The sequence below is a fragment of the Mustela erminea genome, chromosome 16 (genome assembly GCF_009829155.1).
Source record: "Mustela erminea isolate mMusErm1 chromosome 16, mMusErm1.Pri, whole genome shotgun sequence".
NCBI classification, from domain to species: domain Eukaryota; kingdom Metazoa; phylum Chordata; class Mammalia; order Carnivora; family Mustelidae; genus Mustela; species Mustela erminea.
The window spans coordinates 11027692-11049350 of record NC_045629.1 but is presented as its reverse complement, the minus strand read 5'-3'; the positions used below and the strand labels follow the sequence as shown (position 1 = coordinate 11049350).

General features: G+C 41.0%; 1 protein-coding gene across 7 annotated transcripts in view; it reads right to left on the bottom strand.

Annotated features, from left to right (window-relative positions):
• The window catches only part of FAM110B (family with sequence similarity 110 member B), a 193130-nt gene that overhangs the window by 145119 nt on the left and 26352 nt on the right, over positions 1-21659 (bottom strand). For all 7 annotated transcript variants that reach the window (XR_004279593.1, XR_004279594.1, XR_004279595.1 and 4 more), the window contains one exon: positions 8198-8295. The gene's annotated coding sequence lies outside the window, so the exon portion shown is untranslated. The remainder of the gene's footprint in view (positions 1-8197; positions 8296-21659) is intronic.

The window sequence follows — 21659 nt, the reverse complement described above, 5'->3', positions numbered from 1 at the left end:
ACCATCCAGGAGCACCTGTGTCTCTGAGTGTGCGTGTATCTTCTCTTGGTGAGCATTATCTCAGATACTGGTAAAAATGAAATGCTTAGAGAAAAACAAACTGCTCTTGCTTTTATGTTAAAAAAATAAACTGTCACAGAACGCAGATGAATTGGCTTTGGGGACAGAACAATTTGTGCCCAAATCAAAAGCAGGAAAAAGTTAATGTGCTGCAGGAAGAAAAGCAGAAGAGAGAGCTGAGGCAGGTACAGCGTGTCAAAACACAGGTGACCTTCAGAGAAGGAAGTGACCTCTCTAGGCGACTCAAACCACTGCTAGACAGCAGAGCGGGATTCAGCTCTCAAATTCCCGTCACCCCTCCCAGGATCCAACAGACGGGCCCGGCTCCGAACACAGCCGATACAACAGAAACAATTTACCAAATTACTATTTTTAAAATTGTATGAAGGGTACCAGGGAATAAAAATTTCAAGACCGTGTGATCTCGGTGCCATCCCACATTGATAAGATTTTCTACATAGATGGCAAAGAGTTCCAAGGGGAGCAAAAGAAATCAAAGCTCGTGACAAAAGCCTTCTTTAGAACACAAAACCCAGGGTGCTTTGGGGCTGCCGTCAGCCCTCTGCCTCCCCAGCATGGGATCTATTGGGTATTAAACACATTACGTGCAATCTGAGGGAAAGGAGTTCAGTCTCTGAATCACACGGAGAATCATCTAAGCTCTTAGCAATTTTCACAGGACCCACTTATGGGAGGCTCTCACAAGGACATTCTCGCAGCTCTCTTAGCATGAGGATGACTCAGGGCTCAGTTTACCTCCCTGAAGCAGGGCCAGTGAGGAGGCCCTGGGACTTCCAGCCAGCCAGGATAACTGTACCCTAACTCCAGGCACTGCAGGCAACACCATGCAGAATGACCTCAGAGGGACAAGCGGGAAATGCAGTTGTGTAAACTAACACAGTGGTGAGAGGATTTATTCAGCTCCTTCAGGAAATTTCTACCAAAAACGTCTCTGTGGCCCAAGAGAATGCTAAACTTACAGAAGTCCAGGATTAGATGAAATCGATCTGGCAAATTAAGTGTGTTGTTTTCAAAGGCAGGAGCCCAATCTTTCCATATGGTTGGTACTGTGGACGCCCAAAGACACGTCTGTTATGTGAACTATTACATGAAGACATAGAAATATGTGACTGTTTAGGAAATCCCAGTGCCAGATCGGCTCTGATAGGTCCCAGATAAAGGAAATCTATCCCTTCCTGGGGTGGGTACCGATGCTTAATCACTTTCAATAAGATTTAATGTACTAGTTACTTCCCAGAAATATTTCAATTACATAAAAATACAGGGAGAATAACAATAGAAAATGGTATCTTTGCTGAATTCCTATAAATATTTTAAGTGACGGCAATGAGAACAGGGTCTCAATTTTCTCCTCCATAAAACCAAGGAACTGAAGTGAAATCCACATGTCTAACTTAGGCATGTCATGATTTCAAATGCAAACACAACAGAGCTCCTGGTATAGAGAAGAGTCATCAATAGTGTTCCCAGGGCTGAAGGGGAGGCACGACGGAGCTTTGCCACCTAATTCAGAATGAGTAATATCTGAGATTTAAAATTTAAGTGAAAAGAAGCTAACACACATTTATACTTGTGCTAGCTATCGTTCAGGGAGAGGAAGACAGCTCATTTTTTTCAATAGGCACAAAGATCCTCCGAATAGTACCTTTTGAAGATTGAGAAACAAAAATCGGGTGAGTTCTTAGGTCAGAACAATCTAGAATTCCTTTGGTTCCTACAGCCTGCATTTCAAACCCAGACAGTCCCTGCTTTGTCATGGTTTGGTGATGCCTTTCTGTCCCGCTGACCAAGGGAGAGGAGCTTCTGAGATGGAATGCTGATCAGGGTGGGTGGAGAGGTGTCCCTGAACAATGAGAGGGAAGAAATGTTTGCTCTCTGATTCTAATCAACCTAGGAAGCAAGTCAGAAAACATAGCAAAGAAGGGTACTCATTGAAAAGGGATGCTACTAGAAAAACTTTAAAGATTATACCCAGTACTTCTTGTTAAAGCAGAGCCTCTCATCTCTACGATTTAAGTGTGCAACCTAAACTGGTAACGTTTTAAATCAATACAAAAGACACATTTCCCTTTAGAGAAGGAAAGCCAAATTACACATTTGGGTATGAAACCTGAAAAAGCACTAAGTGCTTTTTTAGAAGAATCGTATGTAGTAAAAGTTAGAATTTATGTACTGTAGGTAACAGGCTTTCTAGGTTAATCAGAGCCTAGGATTAGAAAACCAAGTTGACAAAAAAAGAAAAAAAAATAACAACAACATGTACTGAATGCCACTCATATATGAAAGGTCTATCAACAGCCCCTGAGAAACCGAAACATACCATCAGATGTTTTTCTTCTTCAACTAAATAATAACAGAAGGAAGGAAGGGAGGAAGGTAGGTTGGCTGATTGGACATTAATCAGAAAATCTCAGTCTAGGAAAATCTGAGTTTACATTCCAGAAACTCAAAAAAAAAAAAATTAAAAAACAAAAACAAAAACAAACAAAAAAACAAAACAAAACAGGATGCTCAGTACTTGGAAAAGAAAAATTAAAATATTCCTAAGATTTTAAGAATTGTATATTATATATATACAAATATATTCCTGCTTAAATGGTTTGTTCTGTGATGGTACTCAGGTCAGATCTGTACCCAAAGCAAAGAAGTCTCCTTGAGAGTTTGAACCAAAGCTTACCTTAGGGTAGAGGGGGCAGGGGATGGAGGGGAGGGGCTCACCAACATTCCATTCAGTACAGCAACTAAACTACTCCCTGGTTTCCAGAAGCTCTGACTTGTCATGCTACAAATTTTGAGAAGTAGCTGTACTCTTTTCACTTGTTCAATCTCAGGACAAACCATAATTTCTGTGCAACCATGTAACAAAGTCAAATGTTTTAAATTGTGCAAATCTCCAAAAAAATCATAATGATTATGTCAATTTATATGCAAATACAAAATTTTTAAAGAGCATTGTGAAAAAAGATTAATGTCTATTGCTGGGAAGAATGCTAAGCCAGTTCAGGAGTCACAGTTCTAGATTTCTATCATGAGGAATAAATATTGGCAGATAAGAGAATAAGTCTGATTTCAAACAGAACTTCACACTTCTGGCTGAGCCTGGGTCTTTCCTGTGAAACACAACCATAATACTGTTCTCTGCCAGAAAAGAGTGATGTTAATAGAAGCAGAATGTTTTCTTCCCAAATTAGCTGAGGAAAGATGCAGCAGAGAACATTGACAAAAACTACTCTAAGAGGTGGACTTCAGGCTCAGCCACTGGGTGGCTCAGTCATTAAGCATCTGCCTTCCGCTCAGCTCAGGATCCCAGGGTCCTGGGATCAAGCCCTGCAACCAGCTCACTGAAGGCAGCCTGCTTCTCCTCTCCCTCTGCCCCATCCCCACTTCCCGTTTGTTCTCTCTCTTAAATAAATAAAAGAGAGGTGGGGGCAATTTTAACTCCATATCAGAGATGTACAGCCATGGAGTCTAAGAGAGAGGCTGTCCCTCCCTCAAGTGGGACGGGGGTCTACCAGAACACAAGTCATAACAGAAAGGGCAGGGGTTGCAGCATCATTGATCAAAGCCGATTGCTGCTATTACTTTGAATTCTCCTCGGGACCTCTGAAGACGACAACCAAGGACAGAGAGGGCCTGGTCCATCTCAGAAATAGGCAGGAGGTGGGGGCGCAGAGAGGGAGGAAGGCAGACAGAGAAGGAGAGAGGGCATGAAGACAAAGAGGTAGCAGGAAGGTAGGGCAGAAGGAAAGACAAGACAGACCCCAGCCTATCAGCATCGTAAACTTCAGACAGACCAAAGAACTAGTTTCACAGCTTCCAAATACATGCAAAAAGTCACTCCCATCGAAAGGTCTTTATTTATAATTCAAACTGAATTACAGTAATACTAAAGGCAAATTTGAAAAATCATCATATTCTTGGTATTCTAGCAAGGGCACTTTCAGTTCTCTAACTGCCTTGTTGTGTTTTTAATTCAGTTCCCATCTTCACTGAGCATGCTCTCTGCCAGGCACAGGCGCAAGGACAACAAGATGGCTTCTCTCACTAGAAGGGCTCAAACACATTCACATCCTAAGGTGACTCATAGTCACTTGAATGATATACTCTTTTCTTTAAAAGACATTCTCAAGCCATGGAATGTCATTTGTTTCAAGTGTACCAAAAGCAAGTATGTTAAAAAAAAAAAAAAAAAAGGCCAAGAGGGCCGCCTGGGTGGCTCACTCGACTGGGTGTCTGCCTTTGGCTCAGTTCCTGATCTTGGAGTCCTGGGATTGAGCCCCGTATTGGGCTTCCTGCTCAGCGGGAAGTCTGCTTCTCCCTCCGCCTCTGCCCCTGCCTCCCAACTTGGGCTCTCTCTCTCTCAAATAAATGAATAAAATATTTAAAGACATGGTTAGAAATTCTCTAATATACTGAAGACTCCAATGTGTTTGGCTCAGAGTATAGGAAAAAAGCATGTCAAAGCTACTCCTGTAAGCTTCACTTCATTTAGGTATAGTAGAATCAAATGTTATTAGAGTTATTAGAGTTCAGTTCAGTTTCAGTTCAGCTTCCCCTTTTATAGTTTTGGAATAACCATATAACATGGGTGATAATATTTAAATATACTGAATACTTAAGAATGATGAAAGAAAGGCATTATCTAATGAGAAAAACCAAAATATTTACACATATATATTGTGATCAAAGACATGTATAGGTAGGAGAAGGGATTCTAAAGTTATTCAAGATCTAGTATCTTTATTCTTATAGTAGTTTTATGATTTCATAAAAATCCAAGAGAAGGCTATCTTTCTTATTTAAAACGTAGACACTAATAAGAATAAAACAATGAGAGGAATATATAACTTTGTATCTACTTACTTCAATAGTTAATCATAAACAAAGCCTTTCTGAGTTAACTTTTGTGTCCAATGTGTGGGCAACGATTTAATAAGCTAATGATGGGATTTTAAAAAATGCTTTCAATGAATACATACGGTCTGGTAGACAAACTGACTTTGTAGCCATATTTTTTCAAGGTTTTATTTATTTATTTGTGAGAGAGAGAAAGAGAGAATGTGAACATGAGAGTGGGGAGGGGGCAGAGAGAAAAGTCTACTCCTGGCTGAGCAGAGAGCCCAGTGAGGGCTTGATTTTGGTACTCTGTGATCATGACCTGAGCCAAAGGCAGACGCTTAACTAACTGAGCCACCCAGGTGCCCCCTGAATTTGTACCCATTCTTGCATAGTACTGTTAGATATTAGCCCGCACTCAGAGTCACCATATCTGTCCCATTCTGCATACATTTGCTGACAATGCTATTGTTAGTTTACCATTGCCCCTGAGGGCTACCATTTGCTGAGTGCACTATGTGCCTGGCATAATGGATTTTACAGTCGACAACATGTGGGTTAGGGGCACCAACCCCCATGCAGTCAAAAATCCACATATAACTTCTGTCTGCCCAAAACTTACCTACCGATAGGCTGCAGCAGGCTGGAAGCCTTCCTGAGAACATAAATGATTGACTCACCGTATTTCATATGTTACACATATTACATACTATATTCTTAAAAAGCAAGTTAGAGAAAAGAACATGTTAAGAAAACAATAAGGAAGAGAAAATACATTTACAATACTGTACATATGTCTATGGAAAAAAAATCTGCATATAAATAAACCTACACAGTTCATGACCATGTTGTTTAAAGGTCAACGGTATAGGACCACCTCTTTTCATGCTTCTAGGAACCATGAGAAGTGAGTGTGATTATCTCTGCTCTGCAGAAGGGGATTGTAACAAAAGCTACTAAGCATCCTGCATGCGCCCTTCTATGTTGCAGCTCACTCATTAAATGCTCACAATAATCCTATGAAATGGCACTACTATTATCCTGACTTGACAGATGAAGACACCAGGGCACAGAGCAAACAGCTTTCCCAGCATCACATACATTACATGGCAGAGCCCAGATCCTCAGAACACCAAAGCCACAGTCTTATCCACCGACCCCAAGGAATTTGGCTCTCCACAGCTGCCCTCCATCCCGCCTAAGAGAAGGGCTATGAGAGCAGATAGGAAAGGGGCCAGGGCTAGTGCGGTCAGAGCTGAACCCCTTCATCCACAAGCCAACGCTTAAATCTGGCTGGGACCCACCCCTCAAGTTTCCCTGAAGAAACTCACAAGGAAACTGAAATCCAACCTCAAAGCTGGCACAGCTCAATGGTCCCAGGAACACGTGACCCAAAGTCCAGGGCTTTTAACTGACCAGAGCACAAGGCATCACAGAATAAGAAGCCTTCATCTGAACAAATGCCCCATGTCCATTCAATGGTTACCAACGTCTTTCCTACTATGGCCCACTAAGTGCCCAACCACACGAGGCTCTCAGTTACTAAAGCCAGGGGCCCACCTCAATAGCTAAATGTACAGGGAAACAAACAACATGAAATACAGGCTGTTGGGATCATGGCCAAGTGTGCTCAGATACTGTAGCGGGCCTCAAGGAGGGAGAAGGTGGGGTCAATCCTAACAGTGTGTGAGGAGGTTAACGAAGCCTAAAGGAGAAGGCCGGTAGGGAGCTGAGTCTTGGAAGGGAGGCCAGGAAGTCTTATTCCAGGAGGAAGCTGGGAAACCATGGTAAGAAGCAGTCCCACTGGAAGGAAGACACCTGTGTTGGCAATGAGCTGACTCACTTACAGCCCCCAACCTAAAGACAGAGGCACTGTGAAGAAATGAGATGAATGCCCCAAGCATCATGCTGGAGTATATTTGCTACTGAAGATGTTTTCCGCTGAGAGAGAAGTTCCCCATTGCCACCCAAGGATCCAAGATGAGGGTGCTCACCTTGACCTGAGTGAGGTTCCCCAGGGAATACCGTAATGACTAATGCATTTTTTTAAAAGATTTTATTTATTTATTTGAGAGTGAAAGCAAGAGAGATCCCAGAAAGAGAGGGAGAAGCAGACTCGCTGCTGAGCAGAGAGCCTGACATGGGGCTCGATCCCAGGACCCTGAGATCATGACCCAAGCGGAAGGCAGATGCTTAACCAACTGAGCAACCCATGTGCCCGGACTAATGCACTCTTAATGCAATGTGGTCCAAGTGACAGCCTGACTACAGAATACCAACAAGAACCCAGCACATGAGAGCACTGGTCAACCCCACCTCACAGAAATTGCCATTTCAGTTAGAAGGACCAAGAAGGAGACAGAAATCAGGTGTTCTGTTTAGCAGAAATTATGAAACCACCTTTGCCCCTGATATTTTCGCCAGCTGGATTTGAGCACCTATGACAGATTGAAGGCCTTTATTAACAATAGGAGTCTATGCAAGGCGACGAAAAGAACATGTTTGTGCCTCAATTTAAGCAGTATTAACTCTGGGGAGCATCTTTTGTGTAGACAGTCATAGTCTATGTTATAGATCCGTGACATCTCACTTTTGTGCAACCTATGCATTATGTGAGTGATTGCACAAACTATAGCAAATCTCCTGACATCTGAGAATATTTGTGAATTCACTAGTCAGGAGATAGTACACTGCTGCGGCTTTACTTATCCTGGTGAGCGACTGCTGATTCCAACAGTTCAAACTGGGGAGGTTAAATATCCACAGAATTCACCAAAAAAGCCACTGCAAGTAAACACCCAGGCAACTTCAAAGAGGGCCGGGAGAGCCCCTACATTTCAGGACCCACGGGCTCAGTGAGAGCCAGGGACAGGAGTTGAGGTCAGCCTCTCAGCCAGACCAGCAGACAGTGTGGTCCGGTGGGCAGCACGTTCACAGAACTTTCTGCCAATTCCTCTCATTCCTGCCGGGGCCAGAGAGACAGGGAGGGACGGAGCACAGGGGCCCAAGAGCCAGCAGCACGGAACAGACTTCGCAAAGATGAATGGAGGAATGCTCAGAAAGAAAGGGGGCAGGGAGGGGGTGGGGAAGGGAGGGAGGAAAGGGGAAGAAGGAAGGAAGAGAAAGGACCAGAGAAAGGAAGGAGCAGAGGAAGGAAGGAAAGGGCAGCCGGAATGGGAAGGTGGACACCTAACTTCTGCTCCACAAATAAAAAGGTTGTACTTTATGATCATCAGGGTCACGCATAAATCTAATAATAGATGTTTTCACATGGAACTACCTTTTATTTCCTTCTCAGACCTCCAAGAGTCCCGGTAACGTTCAATTCAAGATGCAGAAAGAACAGGGTAGGTTCTCTTGTTGTCCAACTGGGGATTTCTAAAGGGAAAGGACAGAGATTAAAAATTATTCCAGAGGATAAAATTAATCCATTTTTAAAGGATCATTAAAAAGAGACCGATGTTGGGGCACCTGGGTGGCTCAGTGGGTTAAGCCTCTGCCTTCGGCTCAGGTCATGATCTCAGGGGTCCTGGGACGGAGCCCTGCATTGGGCTCTCTGCTCAGCAGGGAGCCCTGCTCTGCCTGCCTCTCTGCCTACTTGTGATCTCTCTGTCAAATAAATTAAAAAATCCTTAAAAAAAAAAACAAAAAACAAAAAACAAAAACAGAGAGAGAGAGAGAGAGAGAGAGAGACCGATTTGCCTTGAATGAGAGACAGTATATTTCTTCCTTATACCGGGGGGAAAAAATTGAGCCCAAAGCCTCTTTCAAATATAGCCGTTCTAGCCAACTTTAAGTTGATTCTAGGAAAAAACAGAAATGCTTTGCTTGTGCATTTATTGGAAAACAATCCCAAGGAGACTGTGTACTGCATCTTTCTGGAGTCCCCAGCCCCAGTGGCTCTGTGCCCCTCCAAACACACAACCACCCACGTGTCTTGTCAGTCCTTCTAAGTCACAAAACCATGCAGGACACAAGGTAGCCCCTCACCGACAATGGAATTGTGCGGAGGGAAACACATGTACTTCAGAAACTTTCTTAATGTTTCTAAGCAAATAAAATATTACAAAACAGGCGCTTCAGCTTGTCTCGTTTTCCAAATGCAGTTATGCATGAGCTCACACACATGTCCAGTTATCCTGAGGCTTCTCTCTCGGAGGCAGGGCAGACCTCGGAGGCAGCACCGTCCCAAATTGTGAGCACACAACATTTCATGTTTAGGAAGGAAACAATTGACCAGGCATGTACTCAGGCTCAGAAACAACGTGATTCCGTTTTACAAATGGAGAGAGAAACTGAGGCTTTTTGAGGAAAGTCCAGTCCACAGGTCTTCTGACACATAAACGCTTTCATTGTATTTGGATTCATCCTGAAAGAATTGTTATCTGAATATCCAGCAATGCACCAAGAAAATACCATGGTGGAAAATCTAAACATCTTCTCCAGCATCTGCTTTCCTTGTATACCATCAATCCAAATAACTATGTCTTTGTTTACTTGAAAGTGGGAGCTTGAGACAGGAAAGAAAATACTCCAACTGCAAAAGGTATCTTTTCTTTTTAAATTGAGATTTACTGTATATTTTCCATAGATGTAGGAGTAATCCACAGTAAAATTTTTAAGGAGGCACTTGTGACTTCGACAGACAATGGCTTAGAACCACTTCACTAAGGTCAATGCAATGTCCCAACCCTCATTATCTTCTTTGTGGAGTAATGTGTAATGAACGGTATGTCGGAAGTTTATTACTAAGGCTGCAAATCTTGAGCCAGATTTTGCAGAGCTTTAAAAAAAAAGAAAAAGAAAAAGAAAGCCTGAAAATGTCTATTTAAATAACAACTAAGACTGATACTTCCCACACATTTAAAACTTTCAAAACAATCTTCTTTCCCCTGTCCCTGTACCTAACAATGTTCAGCAAGAATATAAAGTAACAATTAGCACCAGATTAAAATAGAAATATGCACTCCCAAGTTCTACAACTCTTTTTGATTATTTACTACCTGCAATTTAAGGTTTTATCAGCTGCAGAAATAGATGATTCCGGAATTCAAACGAATAAAATCATATATATTTTTAAAAAAGCATTAGAGAAATTTTTAGTTAAATTGGGCCCAGAGGTGTTTGAGATTGATGGTGACTCATAACAACAAAGTAAAAAGTTTTATATTTAACAATTTTTCCAACGAGTATTTTTTTGCTTTGCCCTAAACTGGATCAAAAATTCCTTTTAAAAAATCCTTTTCATCTTTATCATTATTTTTGCATTTTCCTTCTCACACTTTTGAAGAGAAAAACAACACAGATGTCAGCTCTTCTTCTAATGACTGAGAAATGTCAAAGTCACATCATAATGATCGGATTGAAGAATAATACCCTAAACAAATTTCGGGATTGGATTTTTCCTCAAAGTCGCCATGTGACGTTAAAGCCATCCTGATAGAAATAATTCACAGCACATAGTTTCAAGCTAGGATTGCGTGGTCAGCTGCTGTAAATCCACTCCTTCCACAACTAAGGAAATGAAAGCCCAGAGTTGTGAACTGACTTTTCCAAAGTCACACAGCTCAGCAGGTCCCGGACCTCAGATTTCAGAGATGCCAATCAAGTGCTCTGTTAGATCATAATTAGTTTTTACTTTCCATAAATAAATGCTTCAAGAGCTTATTATTTCATCTGTTTTCTAAAAATCTCTTACTCTACACAGCGTGAACACCACTCGGTAAGTCAACTTCACTTTACGTTAATATGAAACACTACTCAAAATTATCAAAAACATACTCTGCCTTTTGCTCCCCTGGAAAAAATAGATTAAGCCATTCATGTCCATGAGAAACCGGAAATAAAATTTAGGATACTCCTAGGTTGTCTAACCTAGATACGTCTACTAAAAATAGACTTTCCCTCTCTTATTCACAGTCAAATCATAATCATAGCTTTGCTAAAACACATTTTCAAGAAGATTTTATAGATAGCTAGCAAGCAAAATGTAGGTATTCTACAGTAAAAGCTTATATAAGAAGTTTGTAAAGTAAGAATTTCAAGATATTTCCCTATTAGATCTACCAGTTCAGACAGAACTCTTACTCTCTAAAATTCTGGAATCACTCAAGAGCACTTAATTTACCTAGATCAGCAACTTATTATCATCAACAGTCATCTGCTGACTCCTCGGTTATTCACACTGCACAGTGCCAGGTGCAAAGGGACCCAAAAGACGAGACGATGTCCTCGCTCTCTGTAGGCTGATGAGGGAGATAATTAAGGAGGCTTTCACAGTGGCATCTGACGGAGTCAAGGTTTGCACATGATGAATGTATACGTGTGAACGTTTGCTTAGGGAGCTAGTTAATAGAATCCTCAGGTTTTCTCAGAGAATACGAGTTGACAGATTTTGTCAACAGAACAGTTGGCCCTTGACCAATATGCGTTTCAACTGTGAGGGTCCATTTATACCTGATTTTCTTTTTTTTAATAAAACAGTACAGTACTGTAAATGTATTTTCTCTTCCTTATGATTTTCTTAATAACATTTTTGTTTTCTCCAGCTTGTTTTACAGTAAGAATATAATATATAGTACATATAACATACACAGTATGTGTGAATTGACTGTTCATGTTATAGGGGAGGCTTCTGGTCAATAGCAGGCCATTAGTAAAGTTTTGGGGGAGTTAAAAGTTACACGGGGATTTTCTACTGCATGGTAAGGGATCAGGCCCCTCACTCCTATACTGTTCAAAAGTCAACTGTATAGGTAGGGAAGCAGGGCAAGATAAATTAAAATAAACCAACAGATAACAGAAGACTCCCTCTAGTTATGCCCAAAACAGCAAAAAAATGGTGTAGGAAACAAAATATCCTTTGAATGGGATTCCTTTCTTGAAAATAAGTCAGCAACAAAATACCTCCCTTACGTTTCTTCATAATCACTCATTCATGGTACTAAAACTCAGTGCCAGACCCCCCCGACCCCGCAAACAAACAAACAAATAAGCAAAACAAACCACGGTGGGGGGGGGGGGGACAAGATTTAAACACTTGCAAGAAGAAAATAAACAAATGTCAAGTAAGCACAGGAAGAGATATTCAATATAATTAGTCAGCAGGAAAATGCAAAGTAAAACCTTAACGAGATACCACTAAAAACTCACAAGAATGACTAAGTTTAAAAGGGCAAAAATATCAAGTGTTTGTAAGGATATAAAGCAATTAGAAACCTTTTACAATGTTGGCAGAAAATCCAAAAAGTCACAGGCACTTTGAAATATAAATGGCAAGTTTCTTTTTTTTTTTAACTTAAATTCAATTAATTAACATATAATGTATTATTAGTTTCAGAGGCAGAGGTCAGTGATTCATCAGTCTTATATAATACCCCATGCTCATTGCATCACATGCCCTCCTTAATGTCCAACATCCAGTTACTCCATCTTCTGAACCCCTTTCCCCCTCCAATAACCCTCAGTTAATTTCCTATGATTAAGAGTCTCTGAAGGTTTGTCTCCTTCTCTGATTTTGTCTGGCTTTTTTTTTCCTCTCTTCCCCTATGATTCTTTTTTTCTTAAATTCTGCATGCATGAGATCATATAATTGTCTTTCTCTGATTGACTTCTTTCACTCAACATAATAACCTCTAGTTCCACCCACATTGTTGCATACGGCAAGGTTTCACTTTTTGATGGCTGCATAATATTCCATCATAGATCTAGATAGATAGATAGATAGATAATTAGATAGATAGATACACACCACATCTTCTTTACCCATTCATCTGTTGATGGACATCTGGGCTCTTTCCATAGTTTGGCTATTACGGACGCCGCTGTTACAAACATTGGGGTGCAGGTGCCCTTTCAAATCACTACACTGGTTTCTTTGGGGTAGATACCTAGTAGTGCAATTGCTGGGTCATAGAGTAGCTCCATTTTCAACTTTTTGAGAACCTTCATACTGTTTTCCAGAGTGGCTGCACCAGCTTGCATTCCCACCAACAGCATAGGAGGTTTCCCCTTTATACACATCCTCCCCAACATCTGTTGTTTCCTGACTTGTTAATTTTAGCCATTCTGACTGGTGTGAGGTGATGTCTCACTGTGGTTTTGATTTGTATTTCCCTGATGCTGAATGATGTTGAGCACTTTTTCATGTGTCTGTTGGCCATTTGTATGTCTTCTTTGGAGAAATGTTGATTCAAGTTTTCTACCCATTTCTTGATTGGGTTATTTGGTTTCTGGGTGTTGTGTCTGATAAGTTCTTGATGGATTTTGGATACTTGTCTTTTATTTAATAAGACATTTGCAAACATCTTCTTCCTTTCTATCAGATGCCTTTTAGTTTTGTTGACTATTTCCTTTGCTGTGCAGAAGATTTTTATCTTGATGAAGTCCCAATAGTTCAGTTTTGCTTTTGTTTCCCTTGCCTTTGGAGATATGTCTAGCAAGAAGTTGTTGCAGGTCACTGAGGTTGCTGCCTGTGTCCTCCTAGGATTTTGATGGATTCCTGTCTCACATTGAGGTCTTTCATCCATTTTGAATCTATTTCTGTGTGTGGTATAAGGAAATGATAGAGTTTCATTCTGCATGTGGCTGTCCAATTTTCCCAAAACCATTTGTTGAAGAGACTATCTTTTTTTTCCATTTCCTGCTTTGTCAAGGTTAGTTGAGCATAGGGTTGAGGTCCATTTCTGGGATCTCTATTCTGTTTCATTGATCTATGTGTCTGTTTTTGTGCCAGTACCATGCTGTCTTAATGTTCACAGCTTTGTAACAGAGCCTGAAGTCTGGATTGTGATGCCACCAGCTTTGTTTTTCTTTTTCAACATTCTTTTGGCTATTTGGGGTCTTTTCTGATTCCATATAGATTCTAGGATTATTTGTTTCAACTCTCTGAAAAAAGTTGATGGTATTTTGATAGAGATTGCACTGAATTGAGATTGCTCTAGGTAGCACAGACATTTTAACAATATTTGTTCTTTCAATCCATGAGCATGGAACATTCTCCCACTTCTTTGTGTCTTCCTCAATTTCTTGCATGAGTGTTCTATAGTTTTCTGAGTACAGATCCTTTGCCTCTTTGGTTAGAGGCAAAGGTTTAGTCCCAGGTTTTTTCCTGGGTATCTTAAGGTTTTGGTGCAATTGTAAATGGGACCGACTCCTTAATTCTCTTTCTTCTGTCCAACTGGGCAGTTTCTTATAAAGTTAAACACACACCATATGACCCAGCAATTCCACACTGAGGTATTTACCCAAGAGAAACTTAAAGTCACAAATTCCCAAGACCTGTACAAAAATGTTCATAGTAGCCTTACTCCTAATATCCCAAAACCTGAAAGAACTCAAATATCCATCAACTAATGAATAAGTAAATTACGGTATAGCACACAAAGGAACACTACTCAGTAATTAAAGAATTACTGATGCATGAAACAATATAAGTTAATCTCAGAAACGTTACACTAAAAAGCCAAACACAAAGGACTAAATGTCTAATTCCATGTATATGAATTTTTTGAGAAGGCAAAACTATAGCAGTAGAAAACAGATCAACTGTTACAAGGGGAGACGGGGCTGACTGCAACAAGGATGACAAAACGTATGGTGGGGACAGAAATGTTCTATATCATGACTGTAGTCGTGCTACATGCTGTGCATATTGTTGAAAATATGAATTTTCATATTTTCACTGAATTATACCCTTAGCATCAGTGAATTCAATTATATATTCAATATACTTCAACAAAACTGATTAAAAACGAAACTCTGGGCCACCATCATGTAACCTGGAAATCAGTAACCTCATCAATAAGACCTGAAAATCCTTCAGCAGATGGCACTCCACATCTTCAAATATTTAATAATCAGTGGTGGGTAAGTAAGTACCAGGCTGGAGACCACCAAAAAAGAGAAAGAAAAAACCAACAGTCAAATTTACTGCTTATAGGGAAACTAAATTATTCCATTTTTCTACAATTCCAATATGTTTTGGCTTTATAATAGACTTCCAGAAAGTGGGCTAATAAAATGTAGTCTAACACAAACCTCCTCAGGGTGCCTGGGTGGCTCAGCCGGGCAAATGTTTGTCTTCAGCTCAGGTCATGACACTGGGGTCCTCTGAAGGAGCTCCGAGTCCAGCTCCCTGCTCACTGGGGAGTCTGCTTCACCCTCTCCCACTGCCCTCCCCACCCCCACCACTCATGGTCTCTCCCTCAAATAAATAAATAAAATCTTTAAAAATCTTTAAACAAATAATAAAATAAAATAAACCTCCTCATTGTAAAAGAAAAGTCTTCCTAAAACTGTTGGTGATCCAGAGGTGCCTGGGTGACTCAGTCATGATCCCAGGGTCCTGGGATCGGGGAGTCTGTTTTTGTCTCGGTCCTGCCCCTTACTTGTGTGCTCTCTCTCACTGTCTTTGTCTCTGTCAAATAAACAAATAAAATATGGGGTCCCTGGGTGGCTCAGTGGGTTAAAGCCTCTGCCTTCAGCTCACATCATGGTCTCAGGGTCCTGGGATCGAGCCCCACATCAGGCTCTCTGCTCAGCAGGGAGCCTGCTTCCTCCTCTCTCTCTGCCTGCCTCTCTGTCTACTTGTGATCTTTGTCTGTCAAATAAATAAATAAAATATTAAAAAAAAAAAAAACTGTTGGTGATCCATGTAGGGTAATATATAGGAGACTGAAGAATTACCAAGAAATGCATAGAAAAAAACTAGCAAGTATGGAAACGTGAAGAAATATGGGTCAGCTTATAAATCAACTCCAAAATTATTCTTTAAAACTCTTTGATATGTTATTTGGGAAACACCTCTTAAGCATCCACAGAGCTTTGACCTGATCTACAGGACATGCCTATCTACGATGTAAATAAATACTTAAGATAGGCTTATCAAAGTTACAGCTGACTCAGAGGTTAAAAATGGCTAAAATATTATGTAACAGAATCATGATTCTAAATGTATAGAGATGGAAAAATTTTATAGTATTAGTGTCAAATATAGAGGAAAAAAATGGCATTCATTCAACAAATATTCTCTGAGGGGCTGCCATGTTGTTGGTAACTAGATGAGAAAAGACACCAAGATTAAAAAAGAGCCCTTTCTTTGCCCTTTCAAAATTTATCTACCAAAAAATGTAAGTAATGCACTCCGCGATAGGAGTTCTAAACTAATTAATCTGAAAAAGACCTTCAAGCCTGAGTTTATCACACAACTCTTTACCTATGGCATAAATACTAGTGAAATCACATGCTGAGCTAACAGAGTTATCAAATTCCATATACATACACACAAATACTACTGTGCTTCAAATGGGCCAGCTGCGTAGGGGTGCGGATAACACGCCATTACACTCTGGATGTACTCATTCCAAGTCCCATTCCAAAGCCCAGCTTAGGTGCCTCCATCTTCTACCGGTTGCCATCCACCCAGTGCTGGTGTCCCCAAGAGCGTGCACAAGCCTGGAATCACCCTGTACCTCCTACACAATCCAGGCTCTGGTAAGAGCGTCACATACTGTCCGATCTTTGACAAACTGAGGCACAGGCCCATGGGAAAAAGACCCAGCAATACTGCAATCCCCTAGGGAAGTGGAGGTGGAAGGTGGAAGGAAGAGACATCATTCTGAGGGGCAGAAGTTAGAGGGGCAAATATGGCTTACGAAGGAGCATTCCAGCCCTGACCAATCTCAACTTTGAAGAGACTGCCTCATGAGGTAGGGACACCGGGCAGCGTAAGTTCACTGAGCTGACAGTTGAGCCCTATTCTGTTTCCAGCACTTCATCATAATGTGCTACCTGTCATCCCGCAACCTGTCTCCCAACGAACGCCCAGATTTCCAACCTTCTGCATGGATCCTTCTCATAACCTGTCTCATAACGTTGAGGGTGTATGTATGTATGTCTCATAACGTTGAGGACTATGCCCGCCTAACCCACCTTCATGCCTATGATCCTTCTGTTCTCTGTATCACAGACAGGATCAAAGCCAAACACCCCTCGTGCTGGCAGACAGGGCACCCTATTAAATTCGCCTCTCCTGCCCATCTCCCTTATATGCTGGGACAAGCAGTCCCGAATCACTGCAGAACACACTCATGGGGCTGCATGCCTTCTGGCCTTCATGCTGTGCCTGCCATTCAGCACCTGAAATATCCCACACCTCCTGATGTGCGTCTGGAGGCTTCAGTCCACCCGGCCTCCACACAATTCATACAATCCCTCCTCTGAGAAGGAGCCCTCCACACTTTACCACTTCCTCCTCTCTGTGCCCATGGTGCCTTTGGTCTCCATGAAAACATTCACCGCAGATCCAAAGATTAGTTATGGCTGTATCTCCCTGCTGAACCTTAAACCCCTGCCTGGTCCTCTTAATCCCTGGGACTTACCCCAGGTCATGATATTTCATAGATACTTCTGATGAGTCAGGGGTTCCAAGATACTCCAGTTCTGTATGTCCTTATACCCATCAGCAGCATATCAACTGGGATTTTGTAGTGGGTACAGGCAAATGGTGTCATCTTGGGGCTACAGAAGACAGAAGACCCTCTAATGATTCCAGGCAGCCTTCACTGGGATAGAGCAACAGAACTAAAATAATTACCTCACAGACACTCTTGGCTATTGCGAAGTCATTTGGGTTCACATCTTGCTTTCCCAAGAAAGCAAGACCCTGAGTAACTAACTTAACCTCTTAAAGTCCAGATTCCCGGTCCATAAAATGCAGATAATTGTATCCTTACCTCAAAGGATCAGGAAGGATTACATGCCAATGTGTTATAAAGGAGATAGTGAAGGAATCAGAATGGGCAAACGCCCCCTGAACTTTGTCCTGCCTGCTTTTCCATGAAGGAATGGAAATACTACCTGCTCTGGGATAAGGTATTTCAACAAAATGTGCAAAAATGCCAGGTACACAGGAGTCACTTGATTATGAACCATTGATTTCTTTAAACCTAGAAAATTACCCTTTCTTTTCAAAAAGACAGGATTATACAACTAGAGACTCTCTTGAGTTTCAAACCAAAAAGACAGTAATCACCTCACATGAAACTCCTCACATACCGTGAAGACTCCTTCAAAAGAGGCTTTTTATGTTTTCCAATAATTAATGTATTTATTTTTTTATTTATTTTATTTTATTTTATTATTTTTTTTTTAAGATTTTATTTATTTATTTGACAGAGAACACAAGTAGGCAGAGAGGCAGGCAGAGAGAGAGAGAGAGAAGCAGGCTCTGCACTGAGCAGAGAGCCCGATGCGGGGCTCGATCCCAGGGTCCTGGGATCATGACCTGGGCCGAAGGCAGAGGCTTTAACCCGCTGAGCCACCCAGGCGCCCCTAATTAATGTATTTAGACTGAATTTAAACAGATCCCTATATTTCTCTAGGCTGTACAAAACAAAACAACAACAACAACAACAAAAACACACTCAAAAGTTTCATTATATTCACTCAAATGTAGCCCATCACTTTTGTTCATCTATTCTCCATGAACAATAACACTTAGCAAACTGTATTTGGTCAAAGAAATATTCTATCCAAGATATAAATATCTGAAAAACGTCCCAATGAAAAAACCTGTAAATGGCTTACTACAGTGCCCACAAATTTATCTTAAGGATAAATGCACCTGTTCCAAACAACACATTTTGTAGAAAGAGTGTCATTTCAAATATTCACTTTTAACACTCAACACAGAGCTTATTATACAAATATGTGTTTATAAACCCAGCACTTATTGACTGGTTTATAATCCAATTACTAATATTGTCATTTTTCCAGGGTTTTAATGATTGTGAGTCAGTACCTGAAATAATATCTCATTTAGAAAAGATTAATAAAACTCCAAAGCAAACAGTTTATGGTAAGTAGTTCCCAGCTGACATGCCAGCAACAGCTGGGTGGGACAGTATTTAGATGCACCAACGTGAATATAAAGCAGGAGTAATTCTGATATATTCCAGAGGACTAATATGCTACCCTGGGAAGAAAAAAAACAGAGGAGCTTCCTTCCTTGGAAATTTTCAAACTTGAGGGGCACCTGGGTGGCTCAGGCAGTTGAGCCTCGGACTCTTGATTTTGGCTCAGGTCAGGATCTTGGGGTCCTGGGACCAAGCCCCCTGTGTGGGGTTCCAGGCTCAGCAGGGAGTCTGCGTATGGATTCTCTCTCCCCTTCTCCCTCTGCCCCTCACCTTGCTCATGCTCTCTTTCTCCCTTTCTCAAATAAATAATCTTTAAAAATTTTTTTTTCAAACTTGTGGAGTGCTTGGCTGGCTCAGGGAGGAAGAGCATGTGATTCTTGATCCTGGGGTCATAAATTCAAGCCCCACACTGGGTATAGGGATTACTTCAATAAATAAAACTTAAATTTTCTTTTGAACTTGTACAACACCAGAGATTTCTTAAATCCAAAATATAACTTCCGAAGTCACTGTACTTCTTTGTCCAGCAGAAAGTATTTGCAGAAAACATGTATTTTGCAATTACTCAAATTTTTATGTGCAAAATCCCTTATTAACCTATATTATGGAAAATACTTCTTCCAAGAAAAAAAATGCAGCAGTAAGGAACTTCCTAACCTAAGGCAAAAAGCATTTATCTTTTCTGGAAACTGATCTTTAAATTGTTATATTAAAACATTTTTTGTTGTGGTAAAATACCCAACACAAAACTTACCACCTAAAACTATTTTTAAGTGTACAGTTCAGGGGGATTAAACGCATTCCTAATATTGTGCAACCATCACCACCATCCATTTCCAGAACTCTCTTTATCTCATAGAACGGAAACTCTGTACCCATTGAACAACAAATCCCATTCCCACTCCCCCCTCCCCCTGACAACGACTTTCTGTCTCCATGATTTTGACTACTCTAAGTATTTCATGTAAGTGGAATCATGTGGTATCTGTCCTTTTGCAATGACTCATTTCATTTAGTCTATCTCCAAGGTTCATCCACGTTGTAGACCGTGTCAGAATTTCCTTTGTTTGGAAGGCTGAACACCATTGCATTCTATGGACATACCACATTTTGCTAACTTACTCCTCCACCGATGGACACGTGAGTTACTTGTATGTTTCAGTTACTGTATATCATACTGCTATGAACATGGGTATTCACAAGCTTTCAGTTCTTTTGAGTGTATACCCAGAAGTGCAACTGCCGGATCATATGATAATTCCACTTTTTTAAGTTACACTTTCTGGATGACTAAATTAAATCAATGAGTAATTAAATCAACCACTATGTTCCTCAAAAAAATAAAAATTATCTAATAGTACTTACATAACCCTACCATGCCAAGAAATTGTCAACAAAATTCTGTTTTCCACTATGATCATAAACTGGTGATTTCTCATTCTACCAGGAATGTCCAAATCCCAAAAAAGAGGGTGTTGATGAGATGTTTTGTCTCTCTTCACTTTTTTTTTTTTTTTTTGCTTTAAATAATGAGTCTCCATGATATATTCAATGCTGGACCGCAGGGACTCTAAGAATCAATTACACTGTTTGTAAAACACACACACACTCGTTATGCTCATCAAACATGCAGGCACAGCGGCTTTCCCACACTGTTGTTTTTTATTTGGTCCTCAAGAGACTAAAACTGTTCAACAATGCCGAGGTCTGGGGCTCTTTGTCTAGGTGAGAACTATCACTGGAGTCCTTTACAAGTACTTCCCAGAGCAGGTGGCAATGATATCAAGCCAAAGAATCTTCTACTTTTAGCTTTCTCTTAAAAAAGCTATTCATCTCATTAATAAGCAAGGAGAGAACAATGTCAGCATCAACGCTGGCATTTTCTGCTGTCCTATAAAAACTAAGCGTAATCTTAATAAAATGCAATGCAATCTACTGGGCATTCCTTTTTTTACCGTTTAAATACATGCTTTTACTGACATGAGGTTTTATGTAATTAGGTTTCTTAATCAGTGGTGTAATACACTTGATATAAAATTTACCATCTTGGGGTGCCTATGTGGCTCAGTGGGTTAAGCCTCTGCCTTCGGCTCAGGTCATGATCTCAGGGTCCTCGGATCGAGCCCTGCATTGGGCTCCCTGTTCAGCGGGGAGCCTGCTTCCCCCCCTCTCTCTCTGCCTACTTGTGATCTCCCTCTCTCTCTCTCTGTCAAATAAATTAAAAAATAAAATAAAATTTACCATTTTAACCATTCTTCAGTGCACAGTTCGCTGGTATCAACACATTCCTATTCTCGTCCAAGCATCACAACCATCCACCTGCAGAACTCTTTTCACCTTGAAAAACTGGAATTCAGTACCCACTAAATATAAATAAATAAATTCTGTACTCTGCCCCCCGCCCCTCCCCTCACCCCCAGTGGTCCTGCACCCAATATTTAGCAACTGCTAATTCTGTCTCCATGAACTGGACTTCTTCAACTACTTCGTGTAAGTGGGATTATACAGCATTTGTCCTTTAGAGACTGGGTCATTTCACTTAGCGTAAGACCTCCAGGTTGATCCACGTTGTAGCCCGTGTCTACTGGGTACTTATTTTTTTTCTTTTCATTTTTTAAAGATTTTATTTATTTGAGATAGAGAGAGAGCAAGCACAAACAGGGTGAAGTGCAGAGGGAGAAGTGGACTCCCGTCTAAGCAGAGGCTCGATCCCAGGACTCCAGCATCAGGACCAGAGCTGAAGGCAGACTCCTAACTGAGGGAGCCACCCAGGCGCCCCTCTACGGGCACTCCTGACCTCACGTATCACAGGAAAGCTTTAGCCAT